This window comes from Pristiophorus japonicus, chromosome 14, assembly GCF_044704955.1.
Source record: "Pristiophorus japonicus isolate sPriJap1 chromosome 14, sPriJap1.hap1, whole genome shotgun sequence".
NCBI classification, from domain to species: Eukaryota; Metazoa; Chordata; class Chondrichthyes; family Pristiophoridae; genus Pristiophorus; species Pristiophorus japonicus.
This window is the reverse complement of record NC_091990.1, coordinates 71,731,883-71,743,083: the sequence shown is the minus strand read 5'-3', so window position 1 is coordinate 71,743,083 and position 11,201 is coordinate 71,731,883. Positions and strand designations below refer to the sequence as shown.

Genomic DNA, 11,201 nt, shown 5'->3' with positions numbered 1-11,201 from the left:
AACAGGAACCATCCCCAGAGACTGTGAGACCAACAGACATGATGACAAATGTGGTGAAGTTGCTATGTGACCAATTACACCTCTGGATAGACATCTGGTTACAAGGTGATTACAGTTTATTTTTACTGGTGTAAATTCATAGCAGCAGACTGACCTCGGTATTACTGCTGCCGATAAAGCAGGCAAACTGCTCACATTCATAGATCTTTCCTCAGTCCACTTTTAACAGAGGCATTGACCTGTTTTAAATAAAAGGGTTAACTCCTCCACTGAAACAGAGGATAGAGAATATCTATTACAGACAGGAGGCTGTGTTGGTTTATACAAACACCTGGATTACGGCTCACCAGGTCACGCCTCTAATCCTGATTGTGATGAAATGAGCCACAGAGATTCAGGAGACTCCTGATTACTCTGTTTCGCCTCTATCAGCACCAACATGGAAACGGTTTTTTATCTTATGGGGGTCAAAAAATTAAGCTCAAAGAAAATCCTGTAAGAAATCCAGCCCGGATTGGTGTCATTCCACATTTTGTGTTTGCCAGCTGATAGTGCAGTGCTGTGAGGAATCTGGGACACTGTAGTTAACAGGTGCCCCTGGCAGCTACATTTATTGTACAACACCAGGCCAGTTCTACAGGGCACTGGTTGTCTTGGGAACTGTTTGTCAATTATAAGCAGTTTCTTTTTCATCCACCATCGAGCTTTTGACCAGGTATTTATGACATTGTGAGTCCTAATTATTTTATCCTAATTTAAAAATAGGTGTAATGTGGCAAAGTACAATTTGAACGATATGAAATTACAATCATTGTTTTCAAGATGGGGGCACATCTTTTGGCTGGTTTCCTCCGTTAATCCATTCCAGGCTCTCACACACGGGGCCTGCAGAAACTTAAACCCTTCAGCCCCGCCATCGGGGCCTGTCTTAAAAATAACAGGGTTCAAAGAATTGTTGTTGCGAGCTTTGATTTGATTGCGCTCAATGTTTTCAGTTTCAGACTTCACACAGCGAGTGCTGTTGGTATTATTGGGGGATGGACACTAACTGAGGCCAGCAGTTCAGATCTAACCAAGCGGTGTATCTGCGGCTTGGCTCTCGTCCTTTTCTGGTGCTATTCAGACATTGGCCAACGGCCTTGTGTCTGCGGTTAGACAACAAATGTGGTCAATGCCATCAGCAAGGAGGTGACAGGGAGTCCAACCAGCCTGGATGTCCTTGTGCCCCTTACACCCAAATGATGTTTGACCACAACGCTTGGAATCTAGCACTCTGATGATAGGCATGGCTGATGCCCTGAGGGTAGGCCACTAGTTATGTCTGAGAGGTCTTTGAGCATAGGACTCCAGGTCAATCAGAAGAGGGACTGAGGGTAGATGTCTCTGTCAACCCCAAGGATGGCACAGTAGGCTTTTCTGTGAGAACCTGGGGATAGGGCTTTAAAAATAACTCTTGAGGTCTTACAATCAATAATAATTCTTGGATATTACAGTTAGCCATATTTCCTGGTTATTAATATCAGTAATATCTCTGTGATGTTAAAATCAATAATAACCCAGATATTACAGTCAGCAATATCTCCAGATGTAACAATCAATATTAACTCAGTTCATTGTAAGATTTTACAGTCAATAATAGCTCTCAAATATTACAATCAATAAAAAATCTCCGCTATTACAGTCAATTATAGCTCTTGGATTTAACAGTCAATAAGAACCCTCTAATGGGGAGTCAATGGAGAGTGGTGAGGATCAGGGTTACAGGGAAGTGAGACATTATGTAGCCTAGGATCTGGGAGGAGTTTTGGATGGGTTCCATTTATGAAGGGTGGAACGCAGGAGGCCACCAATCAGCGCATTGGAGTAAACAAGTCTGCAGGAGACACAGGTGTTGATGAGGGACCCAGAAGAGGTAGAGAAGAGGTGAAAATAAGTAGTCTCGATGAAAACTAGGATGTGCCATTGGAAGGTCAGCTCAGAGTTAGCTAAGTACTGAGGTTGCACACTTCAGAGGTCAACCTGTGCAAGGAGATGGGTTTGAAAAAAAAGGCAGAGTGTGGAGGTTTTAACTGGAGACAAATTGGATGTTTTTGTTCATTATGGTGTTACATTGGGAAATGTTTTTGCTTGTTCAAGACTTGATATCGGAAAGACAGCAGTGGTGTTTGTGGAATCAAAGGTGGGGCAGTGATGCTGAGTTGAGTACTGTCATTTCTACATATGAAAGCTTGCCCCCTGCCTATCAATGGTATCGCTAATCCCCTGCTCCCCCCCCCACCCCCCGCCCCTGCATTATGTTGCTGACACCCTGCCCATCAATGGTATCGCTAATCCCCTGCCCCCCCGCATTATGTTGCTGACCCCCCTCTGCCCATCAATGGTATCGCTAATCCCCTGCCCCCCCGCGTTATTTTGCTGACACCCTGCCCATTAATGGTATCGCTAATCCCCTGAACCCCCCCTCCCCCGCATTATGTTGCTGACATCCTGCCCATTAATGGTATTGCTAATCCCCTTCGCCCCCCCATCCCCCCTCCCCCCCCGCATTATGTTGCTGATGAAGAAGGGACCAAGGATGGACCATAGGGTATACCTGAGGTGTGGGGTGGGAGGGGATACCATTGCACAAAATGTGCTAGATGTCTTGGGAAAGGTAGGGATGGGACCAGCGGCGGGCTGTGTCACAAAGGGAAGACTGTGAGGAGGATGGTTCAGTCGAGCATTGTCAAACATCATGCAAAGCTCGAGGAGGAAAAGGAGAGATAGAACTCCAGAGTCGCAGTCACAAGAGAACGGTGACTCTGACATGGACTGTCTTGGTGGTTTGGCCAGGGGGGAAACCAGCCTGAAGGGCTTTGAACAGTGAGTAAGGGGAGAGGAGAGTACAGAGCTGGGTGATGATGGCATGCTTAAGGACCTTGGAGAGCAAAAGGAGTTTAGAGAGCAAAAAAATTATCATTATTTCATTGAAGTTTGTGGGAGTTTGCTGTGCGGAGTTTGGTTGCTGCGTTTCCCAACGTTACAACAGTGACTACACTTCAAAAGTTCTTCATTGCCTGTGAAGCGCTTTGGGACATCCTGAGGTCATGAAATGCACTGTATAAATGAAAGTTATTACTTTCAGAGGTAGAGCAGTAGATGGGGAGAATGAAAGAGGAAAGAAAGAAAGGCTTGCATGGGAACATAGGAATGGGAATCGGCCATCCAGCCCCTCGAGCCTGTTCTGCCATTCAATTAGCTCATGACTGATCTGTGTGTTAACTCCATCTACTTGCCATAGTTTCATAACGCTTAATACCCTTCCCCAACACAAATCTATCTATCGCAGTTTTGTAATTTTCAATTGGCCCCTGGCCTCAACAGCTTTTAGAGGGATAGAGTTCCAGACTCTAACTACCCTTTGTGTGATAAAGTGCTTCCTGACATCACCCCGAATGGTTGAGCTCTAATTTTAAGGTTATGCCCCCTTGTTCTGGACTTTCTGACCAGAGCAAATAGTTTCTCTCTATCTTCCCTATCAACGCTTTGATCATCTTCAACACCTCATTACATCATCCCTTAATCTTCTATATTCAAGGGGATACAAGCCTAGTCTCTGCAACCTGTTCTCATAATTTAATTGTTTTAGCCCTGCTAGCATTCTTGTGAGTCTGCGTTGCAACCCCTCCAAGTCTAATATATCCTTCCTGAGGTGCGGTGCCCAGAACTGAATGCAGTCTAACCAGAACTCTGTATAGCTATAACATAACTTCCACCCATTATGTACTCAAGCATGCTTGAGATAAAGGCCAACATTCCATTAGCCTTTTTAATTTGTTTGTGTTGTGTTCCTAACACAGATGGGACTGCACACAGAGAAGTTAAAGTAACAGTGACCTCAGTCTTTATTAAGACACTCCAGAGTGAGGAACAGGCCTTAGGGGCCGGCTTATATACAGTGCTCCCAAGGGATGCTGGGATGCCTTGGGACTTCAGGGGATGCACTCCCTGGTTATGCCCCCTTGGGAGTGCATGCTTTACAGATACACAACAATTTGTACCTGTCCACTAGCTTTTATATAAGAAATAGGAGCAGGAGTAGGCCATTTGGCCCCTCAAGCCTGCTCCGCCATTCAATAAGATCATGCCTGATCTGATCTTGGTCTCAACTCCACTTCCCTGCCTGCTCCCCATAACCCTTGACTCCCCTATCATTCAGAAATCTGTCTATCTCTACCTTAAATATATTCAATGACCCAGCCTCCACAGCTCTCTGGGGTAGAGAATTCCAAAGATTCACAACCCTCTGAGAGAAAAAAATCTTCATCTCCGTTTTAAATGGGCGATCCCTTATTCTGAAACTATGCCCCCAGTTCTAGATTCCCCCACGAGGGGAAACATCCTCTCTGCATCTACCCTGTTCTGCCCCCTCAGAATCTTATACATTTCAATAAGATCACCTCTCATTCTTCTAAACTCCAATGAGTACAGGCCCAACCTGTTCAACCTTTCTTCATAAGTAATGAGCCTTCATCTCAGGAATCAACCTAGTGAACCTTCTTTGAACTACCTCTGTCATGTTTGTAACCCTCACATAACTGTAACCTTTATGTAACAATACTGTACACTGTATACACCTGAGAAATGAACACCTTGACCACAGGGGGTGAACTTGTGGGAGACACTCCTCACCTGGTCATCCAGGTATATAAAGGGAGGTCCCACGCAGGGTCATCACTTCTTAGTCCTATGAATAAAGGTACAGGTCACAGAGTGACCTTATCTTCAGTATGTGCCTCGTGTTGATTTGCTGTAGTGTGTAAGGACACAATATTTGGCGATGAGAAACGGGAATCAACGACTCAAGAGAATGGCCACCGGTAGCACAGAGGAACGGTACTGTGTTGGTGAGGACTGGGATGAGTTCGTTGAGAGGCTCCAGCAGAGCTTTGTCACAAAGGACTGGCTGGGAGCGGCAGCGGCTGGCAAGTGGAGGGCGCATCTACTGACCAGCTGTGGACCTAAGACGTACGCACTGATGAAAGACCTGCTCGCACCCGAGAAGCCGGCGGTCAAGACCTTCAAGGAGCTCAGCAAACTGATCGGTGAGCACCTCAAACCGGCGAGTAATATACACATGGCCTGACACCAATTCTATACGCACCGACATCGGGAAGGGCAGAGTATACCGGACTTCGTTGCGGACCTTCGGCGCTTGGCCAGCCTCTGTAAGTTCACAGACGTCTGCAGGGGGGAGATGTTACGGGATTTCTTCATTGAGGGCATTGGTCATGCCGGGATTTTTAGGAAGCTAATTGAGACCAAGGACTTGACCTCGGAAGCAGCGACGTTGATGGCTCAAACCTTCATGGCGGGAGAGGAGGAAACCAAGCTCATAATAGCGCGCAACTCTGCTCCCAATGTGGTGATGGAGCAGGGAGTTAACATGGCAAACGCGACTCAGAACCCCGCAGGCAGGTCAGGGCAATTCGACACCACCCAGGCAGTAACAGACTCTAGAGTGGGTCCTCAACAGAGACAATGGGAGGTTGAACGGACATTTACACCATCACAAGGGACAGTACGTCCCGGGATGGGACCATTAACACCCACAAACAGAGTGCTCAAGAGTAATCAAAGAGACAATCAGAGAGGAATGCCTGGTAACAGCTCTTTTGTTCACAACAATCTCAGCTCATGCTGGAGGTGCGGGGGCAAACATGCTGCGAAGATCTGCCGGTTTCAATAATTCATCTGCAGAAATTGTAACTTGAGTGGACATTTAGCCAGGATGTGCAGGAAGCCCACAGCGAGGCTGGTTTATGAAGTGGATGAACCACAAAAGGGGTCTGCAAGGCAGGGGTATGCCTGGGACACAGCAATGGACGCTGAAGTTCAGCGGGTTCAGGTGGCAAACATCCACAGCTCATACACAAGAACGCCACCTATGATGATGAGAGTACTGTTAAACGGCATCCCGGTACGCATGGAGTTGGACACAGGAGCCAGCCAGTCACTTATGAGTGTCCAACAATTCGAGAAACTGTGGCCACTCAGAGCTAGCAGACCCAAACTAGAATGCATTGACATGCAATTACGGATGTACATCAAAGAGATCTTCCAAGTGCTAGGCAGTGCAATGTTGGTGATCACACATAATGGATCTCAGAACCGGCTGCCACTCTGGATTGTCCCGGGAAATGGTCCCGCGCTTTTGGGGAGGAGCTGGCTAGCTGCGATGAACTGGAAATGGGGGGATGTGCACGCCATTTCATCTGTGGAGCGAAGTTCATGCTCACAGGTCCTACAAAAGTTCGAGTCATTATTTCAACCTGGCGTCGGGACTTTCAAAGGCACCGCATCACCCTGGACGCCAGACCAGTGCACCACAAAGCCAGAGCTGTGCCGTATGTGGTGCGGGAGAAAATTGAGAGTGAGTTGGACAGGTTGCTAAGAGAGGGCATAATTTCGCCTGTTGAATTCAGCGACTGAGCAAGCCCCATCGTCCCTGTTCTAAAAACAGATGGCTCGGTCAGGATCTGTGGTGACTACAAGGCCACCATCAACCGAGTGTCCCTTCAGGACCAATAACCGCTTCCGAGAACGGAGGATCATTTTGCCATGGTGGCAGGCGGCAAGCTGTTCACCAAGTTGGACCTCACTTCGGCCTACATGACCCAGGAACTGGCCGAAGAATCCAAGCTACTGACCACCATCACCACGCACAAAGGGCTGTTTGTCTACAACAGGTGTCCATTTGGCATTCGTTCAGCAGCCGCTATCTTTCAGAGGAATATGGAAAGCCTGCTCAAATCCATCCCCGGAACAATCGTATTTCAGGACGACATCCTTATCACAGGTCGAGACACCGAGGAACACAACCTGGAGGAGGTGCTACGCTGACTGGACCGGGTAGGCCTGCGACTAAAGAAGTCTAAATGTGTGTTTTTGGCCCCAGAGGTCGAGTTTTTGGGCAGGAGGGTTGCCGCAAACGGGATCCGGCCTACCGAATCCAAAACGGAGACGATCCGTCGCGCGCCCAGGCCCGGCAACACATCAGAGTTGCGTTCATTTCTGGGACTATTGATCTATTTCGGGAACTTTCTGCTGAACTTAAGTACATTGTTGGAGCCGCTACACGTGCTCCTACGTAAGGGTTGCGATTGGTTTTGGGGGGACTGTCAGGAACAGGCTTTCAATCGCGCTTTGTTCGAATAAGATACTGATCCTGTATGACCCCTGTAAGAAATTGGTTTTGACATGCGATGCATCATCCTATGGGGTTGGGGGCCAACTCCAACCTGTGGCTTATGCCTCCAGGTCGCTCTCCCAAGCAGAAAGGGGGTATGGGATGGTTGAAAAGGAGGCACTCGCATGTGTCTACGGGGTGAAAAAGATGCACCAGTATCTTTTTGGCAGAAGGTTCGAGTTAGAAATGGACCACAAGCCGTTAACATCCCTGTTGTCCGACAGCAAAGCGGTCAATGCCAATGCGTCAGCTCACATACAGTGATGGGCTCTCACGCTGGCTGCGTATGATTACACCATACAGCACCGGCCAGGCACCGAAAACTGCGCTGACACGCTCAGCAGGCTTCCACTGGCCACCACAGAGGGGGCAGCGGAGCAAAGTGCGGAGATGGTCATGGCTGTCGGTGCCTTTGACAGCGCAGACTCCTCCTTCACAGCCACCAGATCAAAACCTGGACAAACAGAGATCCCCTCCTATCTCTGGGGATTGGGCGCCCGCACATGGAGCATGCCCTGAAGAGGTCAGACCGTTCCACAGACGGATGGATGAACTCTCCATCCAAGCCGACTGCCTACTATGGGGCAGCTGAGCAGTCATGCCCCAGAAGGGAAGGGAAGCATTCATCAGGGAACTCCACAGCGAGCACCCAGGCATTGTGTTGATGAAGGCCATTGCCCGGTCACATGTATGGTGGCCGGGAATTGATACAGACCTGGAACACTGTGTTCGCAGGTGCACGACGTGTGCCCAGCTGGGCAATGCCCCCAGGGAGGCCCCACTCAGCCCGTGGCCCTGGCCCACCAGGCAATGGTCACATATTCACGTAGACTACGCGGGCCTGTTCATGGGAAAAATGTTTCTCATTGTTGTTGACGCGTACTCGAAATGGATCGAGTGCATCATATTGAATTTGTGCACCACAGTGGAGAGTCTGCGAGCGGTCTTTGCGATCCACGGCTTGCCGGACATCCTAGTTAGGGACAACGGCCCGTGTTTCACTAGCTATGAATTCTGGGAGTTCATGTCGGGTAATGGCACCAAACATGTCAGGACAGCGGCGTTCAAGCCGGCTTCCAATGGCCAGGTGGAACGTGTGGTCCAAATCATAAAGCAAGGCATGCTCCGGATTCAAGGACCCTCCCTTCAATACCGTCTATCGCGCCTCCTGTTGGCCTACAGGTCCCGACCGCTCTCGCTCACGGAAGTCCCACCAGGAACTACTCATGAAACGTACACTTAAAACTCGGCTGTCCCTCATTCACCCAGTACTGTCAGACATTGTTGAGGACAAGCGCCAGTCCCAAAATGAGTGTCACGACCATAACTCAAAGGGGAGATGGATAGAAATCGATGACCCTGTATTTGTTCTTAATCACGCTGTGGGGCCCAAGCAGCTCGAGTGTACTGTAATTGGTAAAGAGGGGAATAGGGTCATAGTGGTCAGACTCAACAATGGGCAGATATGCCACAAGCATCTGGACCAAGTAAAAAAAAAGTTCAGCATGGACACTCAGGAATCTGAGGAACAGCATGAGATGCTGCCCACACCACTGCCAGAGGACGAGCAACAAGAACCGTCAGCAGCATGCACAGTCCCTGTGGCCAGCTCGGACGAGCCGGAATCACCGCAAGTGACAAAGACGCATGCCAAGACTCAACAACCAGAGCCCCAACTGCGGCGCTCCATGAGAGAGCGTCGACCGCCTGGAAGACTCAATCTTTGACCCAAAGACATTGGGGGGAGGTGATGTCATGTATGTAACCCTCACATAACTGTAACCTTTATGTAACAACACTGTACACTGTATACACCTGAGAAATGTACACCTTGACCACAGGGGGTGAACTTGTGGGAGACACTCCTCACCTAGCCTCCTTAAATACGGAGACCAAAACTGTTGTGTATCTGTAAAGCATGCACTCCCATGTTCCGCCACCAGGGAGCGCATCCCCTGAAGTCCCAATGTGTTCCTAGCATCCCTTGGGAGCATTGTATATAAGCCGGCCCCTAAGGCCTGTTCTTCACTCTGGAGTGTCTTAATAAAGACTGGGGTCACTGTTACTTTAACCTCCCTGTGTGCAGTCTCATCTGTGTTAGGAACACAATAACTGGTGACGAGTATGCGAATCCAACGCAAAGATGCAGCAAACTGTGGGCATCCTGGAGAAGTTCTCGGAGGGTGAGGACTGTGAAGCCTATGTCGAACGGCTAGACCAGTACTTTGTAGTTTTGTAGCTGGACGGAGAAGGAAGTGCTGCAAAAAGGAGAGTGGTCCTCCTCACGGTCTGCGGGGATCCGACCTATAGCCTCATGAAGAATCTTCTGGCTCCAGTGAAACCCACAGATAAGTCGTATAAGTCGTATGAGGAGCTGTGTACATTGGGCCAAGATCCTCTGCTGTCCCTAGTAAAAAACTGTGTACTGCATGGGAGCTGGGCCAACATCCCCGTTGAAATGCAAGAGCTAATCAAGTCATTCCAGCAGCGAAAGGACGAGCTGTCCATTCAGGCAGATTGCCTGTCGCGTAGTGCTACCCAAAAAGGGCAGGGTTCATCTCGGATCTCCACAGCACACACCCGGGTATAGTAATGATGAAAGCGATAGCCAGATCCCACGTGTGGTGGCCCGGTATCGACTCTGACTTAGAGTCCTGTGTACGGCAATGCAGTGTGTGTGCTCAGTTGAGCAACGCGCCCAGAGAGGCACCACTAAGTTTGTGGTCCTGGCCCTCCAGACCATGGTCGAGGATCCAGGTCGACTATGTGGGCCCGTTTCTAGGTAAAATGTTCCTGGTGGTGGTGGATGCTTTTTCAAAATAGATTGAATGTGAAATAATGTCGGGAAGCACCGCCACCATTGAAAGCCTGAGGGCCATGTTTGCCACCCACGGCCTGCCTGACATACTGGTCAGTGACAACGGACCATGTTTCACCAGTGCCGAATTTAAAGAATTAATGACCCGCAATGGGATCAAACATGTCACTTCGGCCCCGTTTAAACCAGCCTCCAATGGGCAGGCAGAGCGGGCAGTACAAACAATCAAACAGAGCCTTAAATGAGTCACAGAAGGCTCACTCCAAACCCACTTGTCCTGAGTACTGCTCAGCTACAGCACGAGACCCCACTCGCTCACAGGGGTGCCCCCGGCTGAGCTACTCATGAAAAGGACACTTCAAACCAGACTCTCGCTGGTTCACCCCAACCTGCATGATCAGGTAGAGAGCAGGCGGCAACAACAAAATGTAAATGATGGTCGTGCCACTGTGTCACGGGAAATTGATCTGAATGACCCTGTGTATGTGCTAAACTATGGACATAGTCCCAAGTGGATCGCGGGCACGGTGATAACTAAAGAATAGGGTGTTTGTCGTCAAACTAGACAATGGACAAATTTGCAGAAAGGACCTGGACCAAACGAGGCTGCGGTTCACAGAATGCCCTGAACAATCCACAGCAGACACCACCTTTTTCGAGCCCACAACACACACCCAAAGGATCAACGACACCACCCCGGACCAGGAAATCGAACCCATGATGCCCAACAGCCCAGCAAGGCCAGGCTCACCCAGCAGCCCTGCAGAGCCAACAACACGCCAGCGCAGCGAGGGCACAGCCAACATACCAGAACAGACATTTGTACCGAGGCGGTCCACCAGAGAAAGAAAGGCTCCCGACCGCCTCACCTTGTAAATAGTTTTCACTTTGACTTTGCGGGGGAGTGATGTTGTGTATCTGTAAAGCATGAACTCCCATGTTCCACCACGAGGGAGCGCATCCCCTGAAGTCCCAAGAGATCCCAGCATCTCTTGGGAGCACTGTATATAAGCCGGCCCCTAAGGCCTGTACCTCACTCTGGAGCGTCTTAATAAAGACTGAGGTCACTGTTACTTTAACCTCCCTGTGTGCAGTCTCACCTGTGTTAGGAACACAATAAAAACTGTACGCAGTACAGTTGTAGCAGAACTCCCT

The 11,201-nt window shown here is 49.3% G+C and overlaps 1 protein-coding gene across 1 annotated transcript in view; it reads left to right on the top strand.

Moving 5' to 3' along the window:
• Nucleotides 1-643: 643 nt before the first annotated feature.
• LOC139279606 (carnitine O-palmitoyltransferase 1, liver isoform-like) overlaps nucleotides 644-11,201 on the top strand; it is a 36,937-nt gene continuing 26,379 nt past the window's right edge. The window contains exon 1 of the mRNA XM_070898723.1: nucleotides 644-715. The gene's annotated coding sequence lies outside the window, so the exon portion shown is untranslated. The remainder of the gene's footprint in view (nucleotides 716-11,201) is intronic.